The following is a 19,518-nucleotide window of genomic DNA, read 5'->3' as shown; positions in this document are numbered from 1 at the left end:
TAAATGGAACATGTATCTTTAAAAAAAAATTTGAAATAAAAACTTGACATCTCTTATCAACTGTAATATCATTTATGTTTAGAGTATGGATTGAGTGCATTTTAATTTTAGAAAGTAAAATGTCTAATGGACTAGATTTTTTATTTTGTGTTAAAACTCTTTGAGGGAAGTGTGGCACTGGTGATAGTGGGGATATGTATGTTATGCTTACAAATATTGGTGGGGCATGTGTGGCAGTTATTCTCAGCCTTAATAGCCTTGCATCTTTGTACACTGCACATGGAGGTAGGGAGCGGATGTGATATAAAACAAAAAAAAATTCCTGTGGCCATGAGTATGAGGTTGCACTGGTTTGCTTCAGTCTGAACAAAAACAGTGGGAAATTAGTTTGGGGGGGGGGTGTCAGGAGTGGTGTGCAGCATTTAAGGTCTTGTCGAGGCACTAATGGTCGTCTGCCATATAGGGGCCAAAAGAGATTAAAAATTTAAAAAAAAGGGGGTCAGAGTGAGATTGATTGTTGTGGTATTAGTTCTGCAGTAACTGATCTCCAAGTACTTCTTGTGGCCTACAGTGTTAATACCCAAAGTAGTAAAGCTGTACTTGACAGATTTATTGCTGGGCTCATGCAAGTTATGAATGCTTGCAGTGGTTATATGCTGATTTGCCTATATTCTCTGTAAAGTAAATAGCTTCCTTTTCAGTGTTAATAAAAGCTTTTCAACCAATTCCCTTTTTGGTGCAGAAGAGTTCGTTATCTTTGGTTTGTCAAATGTCAGGATGATAAGAAGTGGCAGTGCACTGCTCAGCATGTAGACGGAAACATTTGATTTAGTGCGGGTAGCTTGCGTAGTACCGATAATGCTGTGTTGTTGTGACATCCTGTCATTTTATTGTTGAATGTTTAACAGAGCTTGTGTTGACTTGTTAGACTTTAGGCAGCATTCCTTGGGTGTAACATCCCGGTCACAAACCAGAGTACTGTTTATTCCTAGAGAACATGCAGAAGCTGTAAACAGTAGTCAGACTCCCTTTGCACTCAGCATTTTCATGTTTCCAGGAAACACCTTGTCTACTATCCAACTATGTTTTACACTGAACACCCATTTTTTACAAGCTGGGTAGTTGTTTGGCGTAGTAAGCAGAGGATCTTGTGTAGTTGTTTTGCTCTTTTCTGAAATATTAAGTGGAGCACCTGGAAGGCACATTGGTTTCTGTGTGTGATTTTTGGAGGCATTTGGGAGGTTTCACTCCCTGGAAAGTTATCGGTAGGTAGTTGACTTTGAAGGCTGACACTTCATACCATGAATTAAATGCATTCCTGTATGCCTATTTGATGCTTTTAGTGAATACTTTGAATGGAATGGGGCTTTGATGAACACTCATAACATACTAGATAACGGATTTAATTGGACTTTGGATGTGGTGATTTAGTTTCATGCTGTTCTACAAAGTAGGTGTATTTGAAATATTCTGTGCTGAAGATATTTGTTGGAAGTATCTACAGTGCAGCTTAAAAATGCAGTTGCCTTTGCTCCCCGACCCCCACCCTCAGAGGACTCTGAATTACTATGGGATTGTTTACTCTCTTCCTTGCTATATTTCTTTATTTCAGTGCACCCCTTTGCCTCATGTCACACAAGTTCAGGCTTTTGGAGACTTTGTAAAGCAGTTTCAGGAAACTGCTTAATCTCATTGATCTGATGTTGTCAGTCTTCACGTAATCCTTGACTGTGGGTAACCGACTCAACCATTATTCCAACTCGCACCTTCCAAAAACTCTTGAGCTAGGCCCCACCCATAATGCTCCTCACCAAATTACTCTGATCTCGTTTGCCGCTTCATAGTGCCAGATGCGTTCGACCATCCTCTCGAGCCTTGGCCTTTATTTAACTGTAAGTATGTTTTTTTTCCATTTGAATTGGAGTTTCTTTGTATACTCCTTATCTATCCACTCCTCTAGTTCCCTTTACGTGTGTGGTAATTTATTTTTCTATCTTCTACCATTAAGTACTCTGAGGTACCATTGTTGGTACTCACTTCCCCTTACCTTCGGGTAACATTGTTGGAAGTTCCCCTTCCTTCTCTACTCACAAAAAAAAAATCTTTCTTTTTTTCTTTTGTTTATTTGTGATTGTGTGCGCTTGTGTATTTGCATGTCTCAGGAGGCCTTAGCTTCTACAATAGCTGACAAATCCTCTAAAGGCACCTTCAGTTTTAAGAGGTGCCAAAAATGTGACTGAAAAATGCCAAATTCAGGTAGACACACCTTCGGTGTTTATTGTCTTGGTGCTGTCCATCTTCAAGAAGATTGCGCCATCTGTCATGGCTTTTTCACTAGAACCCTGACAGTGTAAAAATAAAGTCATTCTCAAAGGACTTAACATTTCAGTTTGAAGAGGCTATCTCTGGTCCCAAAACCAAAGCCAGCTCCTCTTCTTGCTCATCGTCATCCTCAAAACTAAAAAAGCGTACTCATTTGTTTCTGACAGTATCTTTGGTACCACCTTCTAATTTGGTCATATCTCCCACAGTGCTGGCTATCTCCTCAACACTGGCGAGAAAGGATAATCTTTCATCGACACCGCCATCTCCAGCTCAGGTTTCGGTGCAGACACCTCTTGCTTCTGTACTGAAGGAGTCACAACTGAGAGTTCTAGCAAAGACATCCTATTCTTCCTTGGTTGACCCATTTGCGGACTGTAATTTTTTTATAAAGATGGCCATCAAGACCACCATTGGCCACCTATTCAGTCCACTAAGAGCCTGTCTGAGTTGGACATTATGAGACTGGTCTACCAACTCCTGATGGCGAGGGGATTTCCTCCATCTTCAGTTCTTATCCAGGTTCGCTCTGGAGCTTTACCATGTTCACCGTGTTTCACTGTTGCAGTCATTACACTTGGGTTATCCTGCTGGCAGGCGACCCGCAGTCGGCGGATTATCCTGCTGGCAGGCAACCCGCAGTCGGCCCGATTTCCAAAGTCTTGGTCCAGCGTCGGTTGCTGTCGCCTCTTCCCTGACGTCAGTGCGCCAGGGGTATAAAAGTTGCAACCAACGCCATTTTCTTCAGTCTTTCTTGCCGCGCGGTGCCCAAAGCAAAAGCAGTTCGCAAGTGGCAGTCGGCTGACTTATGAGATTTTCAAAATTGAGTTTCAGAACCGAAGTCTTCAGTAAAGCTAAGTACCCTGTTGGGGAAACTTTTTCTTGTTCCAGACTGATGTCAGTAAAAGTTAATAATTGTATTTCTTGTGGGAAGCAAATACCTCATAAGGACTTTCGCTCTTACTGTATTCCTTGCCTAGGCCCTGACCACGACGTTACTAATTGTCGGTTTTGTGCTAGATTCAATAAACGCACTATTGAACGTCTGTTTGATTTTGCTTTACATTATTTTGGCCGAAGGTTTAATTACATAATGCCGTCGGAACAGCCGACGACAGGAATTTATAAAAAACGCAAAGACAAAGAAAAGAAAAGGACAGGCATCCGCTGTCCAAAACCGATGACAAAGCCTCTTCTAGGCCAGTCAGGTATGCCTCCTTGAGGTCCAAAGTAACTAGCCAAGCCTTCTTTGCCCAGCATGGGCAGAAGTTGCTGTAGTGTTAACATTCTGAATTTTGGAACATCCAGGAAAGTATTTAGGATTGACAGGTCCAGTATTGGTCTCCAGGCTTTGTCCTTTCTGGGTACTAAGAAAAGTCTTGAGTAAAATCCTTGTCCCTGTTCTTGCTGTGGAACGTTTTGAATAGCTCCCATGTCCATAAGAGCAGCAATCTGTTTTTGTGCCTCTGCCCATTGGTTTTGTGGCAGGTCTGGTATACCTTTTGGTTTTGGAAGCGTGTGGAAGTGGAACCTGTAACCCTGAGAAACAATATTCAGTACCCATTGGTATTGGGTTATCATGTGCCAATTTTTTGAGAAAAGTGTTAGCTTTCCCCCTAGGGGTGCTGTCAAAAGGTAAGTGCTTGGCATTTGTAGAGGGAAGTCATTGGGGCTGCTTCCTATAAGGCTGTGATTTGTCTTCCCCTCCATTGGGGGCTGAAGCACCCCATTGTTTAGGTCTGTAGGAGGCTTGGGGCTGAGATCTGCCTCTTGGGCATCTGTATCTGCCTCTTTGTGGTTCATAGGTTCATACTAGGCTATCTGTCCTAGGGCATTTATAAGCCTAGCCAGAATGTGTCTGGCTTTCGCCACCCATTTTAAATTAATTTTGCTATGCCCTTTTTCGAGGTTAGTATACTGTGTCTCTAACAGTGACACAGAAGTGATACCCGGGTTAAACCTACGATCTTCCATCCACTCAAGATTCCTCTTGAAGAGAGTCAATGAGGGACTCTGCCTAACCTGGACTGGGATTTTATTCCAGAGTGAAAGGAGCCTCTGGGATATGAATCTGTCCCTCCAGCATGTCCTGTTTATTTCAGTGCTGAGGTTCAAGTCTCTCGAGCGTGTAGCTCGATAGGATTTGGATTTTCTGAGGTGCAGCATGTCCATTAATTCCGGGTTGGACATGGCTTTATACGTCAGGCACAGATCGCCTCTGAACAGGCGGTATGCCACTGAGTAGAGCTGGAGTTTCTTTAACCGGGCAGCATATGGCACCTGTTTGAGCCCTTTGATCGTCTTGGTGAGGTACTTTTGGGGTCTTTCCAGTTGCTGCAGGTGTCTGGTAAGGTACATCCCAAAAGGAGCATTGTACTCAATTATGGGCCTATTAGGGATGAGTAAAGAGGCACGATGACCTTCCCTGATCTAGATGTGAATCCCTTCATGATTAGGTGGGCTATATAAAATGTTTTTCTAACCACTTTGGCCACGTGGTTGTCAAATGAGAGATTGCTGTCAACTTGGGTCCCCAGGTCCCTAATTACTTCTTCTGTACTTAATGGATTACCACTTATGTGGTAATTTGTGGGCACTTTGTTTTTGCCAAAGGGGATGACTATACACTTTTTGGCGTTTAGCTTGAGGCCATGGCTCTGGCACCAGTTGTCTGTTTCTATGAGGCCCTTTTAGAGGATGCTTGTGTCGGCTGGAGAGTCGATTATGGCGCCCAGTTTGCAGTCATCTGCGAACTTGGTCAGCCACAGTCCTTCCGTGTTGGCCTGTACCTCCGAGAAATATATACTGAACAACAGAGTTCCCAGGACTGAGCCTTGTGGGACGCCACTTGTAACTGGTTTGGAGTCTGACATGGCTTCAGCAATTCTAACCATGTGGGTTCTGTACTTGAGCCAGTTTGCAATCCATCTAGTGACATAGGGGTTTATATTTAAGCTGGTGAGCTTATCTATAATGCCCGAGTGGGGTATTGTATCGAAGGCTTTTGCGAGGTCCAGGTAGGCTGTGTGGACCACCTTCCCCTCGTCAATGGCCTTGGTGACTGTTTCAAAGAAATCAACCAGGTTTAAGAGGCAGGATCTGCCCTTAAAGCCGAACTGGTTAGGATCCAGTGTCTGTAGGTCCCCAATATCTTTATTTATGAGGTCCATGATTATCCTTTCCATAGCTTTGCAGACCAAGCTAGTCAGGCTTATGGGGCGATAGTTTCCAGGATCCGTTGAGGCACCACCTTTGTGGAGAGGGACCACAGTTGCTGTATGCCACTCTTTGGGTACATATCCTGTAGTAAGGCTGGGATTGAACAGTAGTTTTATGTTTGGGTTTAGCTCTTCTTGGAGTTCATGTAGGATGCAGCTCGGGACACCGTCTGGCTCCATTGATGCTGTGTTTTTTGCTTTGGAGAGGGCGGCTCTTACCTGAGCATCCGAGATGTCAGGGGGGCAGCACTGCTGGAATAGATATTTGCCCTTTTGGTGGGGAGGGGGGGGGAGTTTGTGCAGAACCTGTCAGCTAGGATGTTGGCAATGTCTGTGGGTTCAGTGTATTTTTTGTCATTTTGGACTAATTCTGAGCATATCTGGGAATTACCACCCAGGTTCCTAACATAACTAAAGAAAGCCTTGTGATTATGCTTAGTGTCCTGTGCAATTTTTCTCTCGAAGCTGGCCTTAGACGATTTTATGAGTGCCCGTAGTTTTTTGCTAATACTGATCAGAGATGCCTTCCCTTTTTGGAATTTTGCTCTCTCATTTAGTAGCTTCCTCCTTCTATTGTGTAGCTTGTTTATGGCTGGGGTCCACCAGACAGGACGTCTGCCTTTGGAGGATTGGGTCTTGGTTTTATCTGGGATCGCATGATCCATGCAATCCTGAAGGTGTTCATAGAATGCATTTATAAAGGATTCTGCGGTCTGGGCCATATTTTCCACAGGCCCGGGGGCTTTGAAGGATTCCACCTCAGTTTTGAGGAGTGTGAAATTTGCTTTAGAGAAGTTTTTCACTGTGGTTTTCTGGGCAGGGGGGTGATGTCGGGATGTGAACATCCAGTGAGATTAGTTTATGGTCTGATCTTACCATTGAGGGATACACTTCTGGTCTGGAGCATAGATTCCCCATGTTGGTGATGATCAGGTCCAGTATCTTTTCCCCTCTTGTGGGAGTGGTAACAAGTTGTTCCATAGCATTTGAGTTTATAAATTCTAGGAACCTTTGGGCTAGGGTGTTGGAGCTAGAGTAATGCTCCCAGTCTATGTTTGGGTAGTTGAAGTCGCCCAATATAATGGTGTTTGGAGAGACCTTCATATTTTCCAGTGTTCTCATGAAGGCCGAGTGGGGTTCCTGGGTTAGGGAGTGTGGTCTGTAGCAGGCTATAAACTGGTAGGCAGTTTTACCCACTGTTAGTTGCACATGGATAGTCTCTGATGCTTCGTGCTGTGCCACCAACCTGGAGGTGTGGGTATCTTTGACGAATATTGATACTCCCCCTCCTTTTGTGGGTCGGTCCAAGTTTTGGGGCCGAAAAGCATGGTATGAGGTATAACCTGGTAGTGCTGGGGTGCTCTCGGGAGCCTTGTACCAGGTTTCTGTTACTGCACATATATCGATTTTCTCCATGCTAAGGAGAGTTTCGAGTGCATGCATCTTGAGGTTTAGACTACTGGCATTGAGTAGCATTACTCTTAGTTTCTTATCCCTTGTGATACCTATGGAGATGGGTTTGTCTTTTGAGCCTTGCCTAAAAAAGGCACTATGGGGGTAGCAAGAGCCTTTGCCAATATCCGAAAGCCCAGGGGTGACAGGTGCAGGCCATCCCTAGCGAAGCATCGTGGCTTGTCGAGCATGTCATCCCAGGCTGACAGGCATTGGATCCCCTTTGAATGACACCAGTAATTAAGCCAATTGTTGAAATTGATCATCTTGTCTTCATATTGTGGCATCATTCTTGGTGAGGGTAAGATGCTACTCAAGGTCAGGGTCATACCGGCCTGGGCCACATGCTCAGAGAGCTCCTCTATGTCTCTTTTCATGTAGTCCAGGGAGGTACGTCTCAGGTCATTCACACCAGCATGGACAATGACTGAGTCATATTTGTACTTGCCTTGGAGTGACCTGAGTGCTTGTGTTATGTGGCGGATCCTAGCGCCCGACAGGCAGCTCACCGTGACCTTCTCCTTGTTCCTCCTGCTTAGGCAGATTTTTATTTAGAGCCTCCGAGTATGTTTTTGTGTGTTTGTGTGTTTGGTCTGCTGTCGTGGTAGGTCTATGTGAGACTGGAATTGTACTGTGTGGTTTCCTTCTCCTCCTGACTGGTTTCGCCAGTACTGAGTTAAGATAGCTTAGCCTCCAGTTTGGGCTATATGGATGCATCTCTCACATGTGTTGGAATTTATTGGGAGGAGGAGAGGGTTGTCTGTGTACATGAGGCAGTTGTAACATTGCTTCATTGCCCTTTGCTCTGAGGTCCTTGAATTACATGGCACATTTTACTAGGCTTGAGGCAGTTGTAACACTGCTTCATTGCCCTTTGCTCTGAGGTCCTTGAATTACATGGCACATTTTACTAGGCTTTAGGTTTCTCTCTGCCTCTAAAGGCAAGCAACACTGGGCCAAGTGTATTCCTGTAGATGCATGGTGATAGAAGCAGCCACTAAAAAAGAACTTGCGGAAGAAAGTCGTTGTATCCATCCTCCTAACAAAGAGTCTGACTATGGATGGGTTTGGTAAGCACATATATGCTTCATTGCCCTTTGCTCTGAGGTCCTTGAATTACATGGCACATTTTCCTAGGCTTCAGAGAGGTCTGATTCAGATACTCTTTCAGGAGTAGTAGCTTATGGGGTCCAAGATAAGGTTACCTCTCAGCTTTCCACCCTCAAATCGATTTCCAATTTGTCCATGAGGCTAATTGCTCATGCATCTGGAGGGGATGACAAGGGCAGCAGGTTCAGGCATAGCCATCAAGAGACACGCCTAGATGCACTTATGTGACTTTGTGGAGCCATTCATGTCTTTTTTCATCAACACTCCATTTGATGGATCATCCCTGTTTGGTCCCAAGGTTAAAGACACTCTAGCCAGATGTGGGAAAGATGGGAAGACTCTTTCTGCTATGGGCATACACCTCTCCACTCGTCAACCACAGATGAGAAGACCCTGTCTGCTATGGGCATGCACCTCTCCACTCCTCAAATGGCCCTACTGTAGGAACAAGAGTAGTGGGAGACTATGGTTCAAAAAGACCCAAGGACCTTTCCAAGACTCGAGTAGCAGTGACTTCTACCAGGGCAGAGGGAGAAGTAATAATGGCAGACGCTATCCAAAAGGCAGAAATGGTCTGCAGAACCAGGGGCCAGACATTCTTTTGCTGGTAACTCCTGCCAGTGCTCCTGAGCGGAGGCCTGATTGCCTTCCTCTGGAGGCAGGCGGGGGATGATTGTTCCTGCACCAATCTGCCTGGCTAGAAATACGACGGACAAATGGGTGCAGGGGATCGTTTCCGGAGGTTATATCATTCCTCTTTCAACAAAACCAAGAAGACTCCCAGACATTCCACCCACTCACAGGGAGAGGCAGCAGTCTTAGAAGTTCAAAAACTGCTCAACAAAATGTCATCCAAGCAGTCCCACCAGACCAGAGAGGATCAGGAATTTACGCAAGGTTTTTTTTTTTTAGTGCCCCAAAAAACAGGAAATGGAGACCCATTTTTGTTCTCAGCCAGTTGAACAAATCAGTTCAACAAACCAAATTCTGGATGGCCTCTGTTGAGTCAGTACTTCCATTCTTGGAAAAAGACGACTCGATGTGCTGAGTAGATCTTCAGGATGCGTATAGCCACATAAAAATGGACAAGCGTTCCAGAAGATTTATACGCTTCCGGCTGGAAGCCAGTCACTATCAGTTCAGCACACTGCTCTTTGTTCTCACCACAGTCCCCAGGGTGTTTAATGCATGTCAGTGATAGCAGCTCATTTCAGACTGCTAGGGTTCCTGGTATTTCCATATCTTGACTGGCTCCTTACCACTCCCATCAGGCGTTAACTCATAAAGGCACAAGATTATACCCTTCATCTTTGTTCCACCTTAGGAATCAATATAAACTATGAAAAATCCCATCCGGAATCATCACAACCGCTGGAATTATTTGGAGGTGTGCTAGACGCAGTCACCGAATTTGCATCATTTCCCCTAGAAAGGCCAAATGGATCAGATCACAAGTAAAGCAGATCATTCAAATTGAGAGACTAGCAGCAAGACTCATCCTACAGACTCTGTGGTCAGTGGCAGACTGTATCACTCTAGTTCCCGTGGCCAAATATCACATGAGAATTCTTCAATGGCTTCTGGTCTCCCAATGGTCCTTGTTAAATTAACGTATGTCCTGTCTGATTTTGATCACCAGTCGTTGCACAGAAGACCTAAGTTGTTGGCTCCATTCCAATGAAATCCTGTTGAGCTGTCCTTTTGTCCCTCCTCAGCCCCAAGCCATAGTGACCACAGACACTTCCCAGATTGGGGGGAGGGCATTATCTGGGAAAGTTGTTCCAAGGTACTTGGTCCCGGATGTAGGGCAACTTACATATCAAGGTTCTAGCGATGAGGGCAGTGCTGTTAGTGTTGCAGGCATTTCAAGATGCCCTCCCTTTTGGAACCTTTGTAATTCATACAGACAACATGTCAGTAGTCTGGTATGTCAGCAAACAAGGGGAAACCAGGTCATTTCCTCTCTGTTGAGAAGTTGTCAGAGCATGGCTATGGGCGATTTCCTCTGCTTTCTAACAGCATTGTACGTTCTGTGGAGCTCCAACGTGATTGCAGACAAGTTGAGCAGAACTAGCCTCATAAGTGGTCTCTCAATCCAGTGATGGTGGACAAGCTATTCCGTCACTGGGGCTAACCTTGCTGAGATCTGTTTGCGTCGCTTCTGAACAACAAGTGCAGCAGTTTGTTTGACCCTCCCTCCCCCCCCCGGGAGTCGACCAGAGATGCTTTCCTTTATGATTGGCCCTCCAGTCTTCCATACTCCTTTCCCCTGACTCCTTTGATATGTCACTTTCTAAAGAAAGCCAACGGGTGGAAGAATAGAATAATCCCCATTGCCCCAGTCTGACATTGCCAAGTCTAGTTTCCCTTCCTTTGGCCTCATCTACTTCGGAAACCCTGGATACTGGACCCAGCTCCAGACCTGTTGTCCCACCTGGAGGGAATCGTTCATCCAAATATTCAGCATCTCAAGCTCACTGCATGGCTTGTCTAGTTTCCGTGATTGCAAGACATTCCTCCCTTATTTCTCCAGTTTGACACATCATTCTGGCCCACCACAAGCCTTCAATTAGGAAATTGTACCATAGCAAATGGCTACAATTTGCTAAATGGTCACTTCTGTAGTATTGACCCATATGCAGTACGTGTAGACAACGTTTTAGACTTACTCCTTGACATTCCCACTCTCCTTCCCCTGCCTAGGACTCTTAGTGGATCAAATACTCCCAAAGACTGGCTTCATACTAGGGATGCCGATATGGTCTCTTATCTGTTACTTCTGGTCTGTCACTATTCAATCTGAGGTAATTTGGTGAGGAGCATAACGGGTAGAGCCTAGCTCGGGAGTTTTTGGAATGAGCGAGCTGGAATAACGGCCGAGTCTGTTCCGAGGCTCGGAACCAAAACCACAGTCAAGGATTAGTGAAGATCGACAACACAAATGGAATGTTATGGGTAAGACATAACTTATTTTTTTCCTCCTGAAATAGCTGTAACTGTAGCTGGCAAACTGAATTAAGCAGACATTCTTTTTCAGACTCTTTAAGCCAGAAGAGTAGCATTTTCAGTCCTACTTCAAGCAGAGTGCTACTCAGTTTACTTTCACGTGAGTAAGGGAGTAGATATGGGCAGACTAACCTGAAACTTGCTTCCTTGTTTGAGGACGAACTTTGTTGTGCTGAGTACTGTCTTCATGTATGGGTAACGGATTGAGTGTTTTTGTAACATGAGCCACCATTTTTAACTACTTTTTGTATTATTCCTAACATTTGCAGCAGTGTGCTGTGACCCATTTTCTGCTGAACAGACTCGGTGATTGTCACTTTTTAGATTTTTGACTCCATGGTGAATGTTCACTACTAAAAGAGTGCAGGGATGCAGCATTGTGCTATCTACAGACATCACAAGGCAAATGCACATTAAACACATAATTTCTATTTTCAAGAGTTTTTTTTTCATCCCTACAAAATAGGCCATGCTCTGCCAGGAAAAAATAAATAAATAGACATGTTTTAGCTTCTGTTATTTCTATCCCATCCACCATCCTTGGTACACCCCATCTTGGATTTTAATGAAATCTTATGGTATTTCTGTAGGAATTTGTCTCTGTAGCTTTTACATCATCTTTGCCCTTTACATTTTTATATATCTGCCAAAGGAAAGTCCCACATATCAAATTGTTTGTAACTTTTCATTCTTTCTCACCTGTTTGAGGTCCTAAACATACTGCATCCTTAGGAATATGTGGATCTTTTACTGTGTGCTGTAGTTTATAGCTGCCTTCTCCCTTCACTGCTGTGGAGCCAGAAAGCTGTTGAGCCTTTTGGAAATTGGCAACTGTTTTTACTTAGTGTTACTGTGAAGAAACATTGATAACCAGTTGCAGGAGCAGACTGGCTTAAGTGATTCCTTTTTATAACAAAAACAAAAACACTAATTTAAGCATTAGCTTGAAACAGAAGAAGAAACTACTGAATTTCAATGTATTTAAGACATGATGGTCCTAACCAGAGTGTGCTGCTGGAAGAAAGGTTCAGAAAATCTATTCCGAGAGTCTTAAAATTAATGGTAATTGATTATTGCCATTCTAAGCAAGTGCAACTGAGAGCTGGCATAAAACAACAGGACCATATGATCTTACCGTCTTAGTGTTCTGGAAGATAAAAAGAATAACAAAAAACAAAAGGAATTTTGGTCAGGACAAAGTAATAATTATAGCTACTTGGATCATGCGTTCCGGCCCCAAAATCCGGACAATACCAGGAAAGGAGGGGGGGTATCCATATTCATCAAGGACACCCACACCTCAAGATTGGTGGCAACGCACGATGCATCGGAAACCATCCAGGTGCAGTTAACCATAGGCAAGACTGCTCTGCAATTTGTAGCATGTTACAGGCCACCCTCGCAAACTCAGGAACCCCACATGGCCTTCCTGAAAACACTGGAGGGGATAAATGTATCTCCGAACACCATCAAACTAGGTGACTTCAACTACCCTAATATAGACAGGGAACACTACTCAAGCTCAAACACTCTAGCCCAAAAGTTCCTGGAATTCATAAACTCAAATGCCATGGAACAACTAGTCACCATCCCCACAAGAGGAGAAAACATACTTGATCTCATCATCACGAACATGGGAGCACAATGTTCAACACCGGATGTATACCCCTCACTGGTGAGATCAGATCACAAACTAATCTCGCTGGAGGTCCTCATCCCACCCCCACCCGAAATGAAAAAGACCATAGTAAAGAACTTCTCGAAAGCCGACTTCACACTTCTAAAGACTAGTGTGGTCTCCTTTAAGGCCCCCGAGCCGGCGGAAAACAGTACTCAAACCGCTGAATCACTTACAAATGCCTTCTACCAGCACCTACAGGGCTGCATGGATCAGGCAATCCCAAGCAAAACAAAGACTCTTTGTACCAAAGGCAAGCGTTCAGTCTGGTGGACCCCAGCCATAAACAAACTCTACAACAAAAGGAGAAAGCTACTACAAGATAGAGCAAAATCCTTAAAAGGTAAGACACCGCTGATCACTATAAGTAAAAAGCTAAGAGCTCTCATAAAATCATCTAAAGCTAATTTTGAGAAAAAAATAGCTAAGGACTCTAAAGACAACCATAAGGCGTTCTTTAGCTATGTCAGAAACCTAGGAGGAAACTCCCAGATATGCTCAGAATTAGTTCAAAATGATGTGAAGATTACTGATCCTACAGACATTGCCAACATACTGGCTGACAGGTTCAGTGCAAACTTCTCCCCCCCCCCTCACCCCCTAAAGGAGAAATATCTATACCAAATGATTGTAGCCCCCCAAACATCTCTAACGCCCAGGTGAGAACTGCTCTCTCCAAGGCAAAGAACACAGCATCCATGGGACCTGATGGTGTCCCCGGCTGTCTGCTCCACGAACTCAACGAGGAATTAAACTTACAGTTAGGACAGCTGTTTAATCTTAGTCTCACCTCCGGATACGTACCTAGGGAGTGGCGCACAGCGACTGTGGTCCCACTCCACAAAGGCGGTGCCTCCACCGACCCTGGAAATTACCGTCCCATTAGCTTGACAAGCCTTATCTGTAAAGCCATGGAGAGGATCATAATGGATCTCATAAATAAAGACATAGGGAATTTGCAGACTTTGGATCCAACCCAGTTTGGCTTTGTCAAAGGCAGATCATGCCTTTTAAGCTTGGTTGACTTCTTCGAAACAGTCACCAAGGCCATTGACGAGGGAAAGGCAGTCCATACAGCCTACCTAGACCTGGCGAAGGCTTTCGATACAATACCCCACTCGGGTATCATTGAAAAACTCATCAGCTTAAATGTAAACCCATACATTACAAAATGGGTTGCAAACTGGCTGAGTGACAGAACCCACAGGGTCAGAGTTGCTGGCGCCATGTCAGACTCAAAGCCTGTCACAAGTGGTGTCCCACAGGGCTCAGTCCTGGGCCCACTCTTGTTTGGCATCTACTTTTCTGAAGTACAAGAAAACACAGGAGGGTTATGGCTGACAAAGTTTGCAGATGACTGCAAACTGGGCGCCGTAGTCGAAAACACATCTGACACAGATATCCTTCAGAAGGGTCTCACAGAAACGGATAACTGGTGCCAGAGCCATGGCTTAAAGTTAAATGCCAAGAAATGCATAGTCATACCCTTCGGGAAAAACAAGGTTACCCCTAGCTACCATATAGGTGGCAATCCCCTGATCACAGAAGAAGTTATCAGGGACCTGGGAACCCAGGTTGACAGTAGCCTTTCATTCGACACTCATATTGCTAAAGTACTTCGGAAGACCTTCTACATTGCCCACCTTATCATGAAGGGATTCACATCTAGATCAAGGGAGGTCATAGTCTCCCTATACTCATCACTCATCAGACCAATGATGGAGTACAATGCCCCATTCGGAATGTATCTGACCCGACACTTGCAGCAGCTGGAGAGGCCACAAAAGTTCCTCACCAAAAGGATAAAGGGTCTCAAAAATCTGTCTTATGCTGCCCGACTAAAAAAACTCCAGTTATATTCAGTTGCTTACCGCTTGCTCAGAGGTGACCTGTGCCTGACATACAAGGCCATGTCAAACCCAGATTTGATGAACATGCTTCATCTCAAAAAATCTAGGTCCCTGAGAGCCACAAGGGCGGGAGACTTAAACCTCGACACGGTTATTAATAGGACGAGCAGGAGGGATAGATTCATCACCCAAAGACTCCCTATGCTGTGGAACAAAATCCCGGTTTATGTGAGGCAGAGCACCTCGCTGGCCTTGTTCAAGAGGAATCTTGACCAATGGATGGGAGATCGCAGATACACCCCAGGGGTTACCTCAGTGTCACTGCTCGACAGAGGCACAGCAAAATAATGGGCATAGTTTCTCCAAACTAAAGGGGTGGCGTAAGCCACAAAACTATGGGCTAGGCTTGTAAATGCCCTCGGGCAGATAGCCTAGTATGAACCTATGAACCTATGCCTCAGAGATATTGGTATAACAGAGACTATGGTACTGATTCTGCAAATATGCTGTTCTTGTTCATTGGAGAAGACAGTGTTGCGGGTATGCATCTTTCCATCACTGATGCCATTTCACTGACACACATTTAAAATAAGAATGTATTAAGTAAAACTGCTGTCTCCCTTGTTCTTGCCCAAGCACTAGAATTCTATTGAGGTAGTCTTTAGCGAACTGTACTGTTTTGTCAAGCATTTCATTTTACCAGCTGATAATTATACTAAACTGTTTCACTGGGTTTTCTTGTTAGTGGGCTTTGGTCACAACTGGACTTTGTTTCCTTAAGAATACTGCTCTTTTATATATTGATAATTAATCGAAGTAATTAATCTTTTGGTTATTATGGACAGTGTCAGTTTATTTTGCATTCATGTGTCTACCCACTTCCCTGTAGCAAAAACAAGCTTGGAAAAAGTCTAGAACAGTTTAAAATTAATTAGGACTCCACAAAACCCAATCACTCTTGGGCTATGCCCTTCTGCACCATACCCCCAGCATCTAAATAACACTAACTCTGTGGTCTGTGTGTTTTGAAGTAAGGGGATAAACTGTAGACAGTAAACTTTTAAGTTCCATAAGCATCTGGCATCACGAATATACTATTAAAAAAAATGACTTGCCCCCTATTAACTGCATGTTTTGTTTTATTCCATTATCAGTTATAATGGTGTACTACTGCATTATCTGTGGAGGCATCCTCTGTTTTTTATGTTCAGTGTTCCATGTCTTGCTGCCTTCATCTGCATTACTGGAAGTGAGGAACAGCCTTTCTAACAGAAATTCATATCACTTGCTCCGTTTTCATACTTGGGAATGACTTTCCTTTGAAGTAAGCAATTCTGAGTTTGTCTGCAATTTTTGCAGACTAGTTAGGTCAGAAACCTTTTCATTTCCTTTTTTCCAAAGACTAAATATTGTGGAATTCCTCACACTTTATTTTTCTGCTTTTTTAAAACATCTTAAACACGACATTTTTGAAAGGTGACATATGTACACATACAGTACTAGAAAACAAACTGTAACGTTTCCATTGTTTTATTGTAGCATACACACACTTTTAACAATTTCCATTCACTCCAGCATTGGTTAAATTACTTGCATCCTGCCTTTCATAATGTGTAGGGGACAGTCTGTTGAGCCATTTTGTTTCGGGAGTGGGGTATCTCCTAGGAAACAAATTATTAAGTCTAGACATTAACTGGCTGGGTTTGGCAAAAGGACTGTTGGGAGCATTTCAGTCTTTGAGTGAAGGTCTTCCTCCTTAAAGAGTTTGTCTTAGAGATGGGATTTAGGCAGCGACTGTCTTTCTCATATTTCCTCAATACAGGGAGGAGATTGAATCTGAAGAGGCCCTTTCCTCAGATTCCTCTCCTGAAGAATGGTCATTTTTCTAATACTGTTACCAAAATGAGATCTGATGTATTTTCTGTCCATTTCTCAACTGATGAGTTTCAGATCCAACCTCTTATTTCACTTTGTCTGTTTTTCAAGACTTAGGATCTATAGTTCAGGCTATACCCCTTACCCATACTCCCTTCCTGTCCCCTACATTACCTTAGATCTCGTTTTTCAGTTATAAGAGTATATACGTTGGCTCAGGCTTAATTTCTAAGTGCATCTTCATTTTCTTGCCAGATTTCTTTGAGTTGCTCCTTTCTTGATATTGTGATAGTCTGCTTTTAGTGTAGATCTTTTTCAACCTGAAGTTCTTTTTCTCCCCTTACAAAAAAAAAAAAAAACCAAAAAACTTTCTCTTGGCCTGTCATGTGCTTTCACCGTCTGTTTCTTTCCATAATCTTACTAGTTGATAGCTAGTTGTTGTTTTTACCATTATTGGTATTTATTGTCTGTTATGTAGACTTTTTTTGTCAGTGTATCCCTTTTTACCATTGTTGGTATTACTTAGCTGTGACTTTCCTTCTCTTACTGTTTAGTGATTATGTTGGAGAAACCTACTGATGTTATGTAGTCCAATCTCACCTACATTCTTACCCGTGGGTTCGGAGTCGAAACTCTGCTCCGACTCGGCCATACTCTAGCTCGAAGTCTTTAAATTGGCTGGGCTAAGAAGGTATCCCATGCTGCACTGTTGCCTTTTCCCAGATCTCGTTTGCCGCTCGTATAGCTCAGACAGGGTCTCGCTCTTGGCTGTGGCTAAGTATAACTTTTTGTCTTTTATTGAGATATTGTTACTTCAAAAAAAGCTATTTTTATAGCTGTGTGTTGTGTGTGTACTAGTTTGATAATCTGGTGTACAGTTTTTCTCGTGGTATTGTTCTTTTGTGGTGTCCCGCTAACTGTTTTCCATACAGGCTAGGGCTGTTTCAGTTAGAGGACCTAGTCCGCCCCTGTTCTTCTGTGTTTCTTGTTAGTAGGTACCTATCCCTCAGGCTAGGGCCATTTAAGTTAGCGGACTTAGTCCTTTCCCTGTGTTCCTTTTGGGACCGCTTAAGTTAGAGGTCTTTTTGTGGTGTCTGTTGTTTTTCTTTAGTTCCCACACTTGTGGCTTCTATATTAATGGTTGGTGGCTTTTCAGTTTCCTTCACTATGTCTAAGGATACGAAAGAGCATAAGCCCTCAGACGTTAAGAACTGTACTAAATGTGGTTATAAAATGTCAATCACTGATGGGCACTCTGTGTCTGTTTATTGTCTGGGGGCGATTCACCTCCAGGAATCTTGTACATTTTGCCATGCATTTGTCCCACGTGTTCTTCAGGAGAGGAAGAACAAACTCATTTTGAAAGGACTTCTGAAACCCCCCTTCGAGGAGGGCTTTTAGCTTCAAGTCCTCTCCCTCTAAGAGTAAAACTTCCAAGGCTAAAAAGTGACCTTCGGCTCCATCAGTATCCTCGGAGCCTCTGGAGAAAGTAGCAAAATCTACTGTGGCATCCTCGGCTCCACTGTCTTCGGAGCCACTGGAAATTAGTGCATCAACGGCATCTGCTTCGGCTCCAAGTCCCTCAGAGCCGGTTGCAGAAGTGTTAGTTCGGGGCCTGTCTTTCCTTCTCGCAGGTCTCCTTTGGAGAGGAGGTCTAGGTCTCCTTCCTTATCTTCTAGGTCCTCCAGGACTCTTTCAGATGTGGATGTAGATAGAGTGGTACAGAGACTGCTCCAGTCACCGGTATTGGCAAAATTGTTTTCAGCTCCAGCCCAGTTGGCTCCGGAGCCTGTCACCCAGCCAGTGTTGATACTTCCTCCGAACGAATCTCAGCTTTCGGAGCCAGAGTGGTCGGCACCGTCTGATGGCTTTAGGATGGCCCTTCCTGGCTTAACGGTTCTGGCTTCAGCTCCCGACCCTGTCGGCTCTGTCCATGGGGTTCAGGACTCATGGTTCCTTGGTCGGACCCGAGGGGGAGGCCTCTGGACACTGTTCGGCTACTAGCCTCCCTCTTGGTGCTTCGGCGCGGGGGAGTCTGACCCCTGCTTCGGACCTGGTCCCTTCTGCTCTGAGGTCTACCATAGCTTGTCTATCTTCGGAGCCGGGGGGACCAGCTTTCGAGGCCATGCGGAGCGCGCTAGCCAGGTCCTCAGCGGCATCATTCAGCACTGACACTCTGTCCCCTCCAGTTCTGGTGCGGATCTCTGATCGCCATCTATCTTTCGACAGCGGAGACCCAAGGCCTCAGGATACCCCCATGAGTGGTCCCCATATTTCTGAGGGCCCCTCAGTGTTTTTGCACAAGGAGCCACCCAGAAAAAAAAAAACGTGCAAGAGGAACCACATCGACTCCCAAGATGAGTCTCTCACGTCAGACACCGACCTCGAGGAATCGGAGGGGTCCCCCAAGTCATCCTCTGAGGATGTCTCTTTCTCCGACATCCTAGAAATTTTGAAGCAGAGAGATGACTGGCCCTCAAAAGCTCCTTCCGAGGAGGAGTCTGTGTTCCTGAAGGCCTGTGGGGCTCAGCCCTCCGCCTCCTGGGTATCTCCACCCTTCAACGATCGTCTGGATCTGGTACGTCAAAGGTTGTGGTAAACCCCTGACTCTGTGGAACCAGTCCCTAGGAGACCCAACAAATTCTTGTCCACCCACTTTGACAAAGAGTTTCTATCTAAGGGTATTCCTGTAGATGCCACCAAGAAGGAACTGGCTGAAACTTCGTCTACCGTCCATCCTCCTAACAAGGAGTCTAGGACCATGGACCAGTATGGGAAGCGTATGTTTTCTTCAGCAGCCTTTACTCTGCGGTCACTGAATTACTTATTACATTTTACACGGCTCCAAAGAGATCTCCTGAAAGAGCTTGGAGATGCATTGCAGGGTAATGTTTCTGAAGCAGTGGCTCAGAAGGTCAACGCTCAGATGTCTACCCTCAACTCTATTGCTAACTCCTCCATGAGGCTGATGTCTTACGCAGCCGAAGGAGCGGGTAGGGCAGCAAGT

General features: G+C 44.6%; 1 protein-coding gene across 3 annotated transcripts in view; it reads left to right on the top strand.

Annotated features, from left to right (window-relative positions):
* GPSM2 (G protein signaling modulator 2) overlaps positions 1-19,518 on the top strand; it is a 1,691,855-nt gene that overhangs the window by 641,517 nt on the left and 1,030,820 nt on the right. The gene's annotated exons all lie outside the window — the stretch shown is intronic.

The sequence above is a fragment of the Protopterus annectens genome, chromosome 10.part0 (assembly GCF_019279795.1).
Source record: "Protopterus annectens isolate FY-2018-M chromosome 10.part0, PAN1.0, whole genome shotgun sequence".
Taxonomy (NCBI): domain Eukaryota; kingdom Metazoa; phylum Chordata; order Ceratodontiformes; family Protopteridae; genus Protopterus; species Protopterus annectens.
The sequence above is the reverse complement of the archived record's forward strand: the minus strand, read 5'-3'. Positions and strand labels throughout refer to the sequence as shown.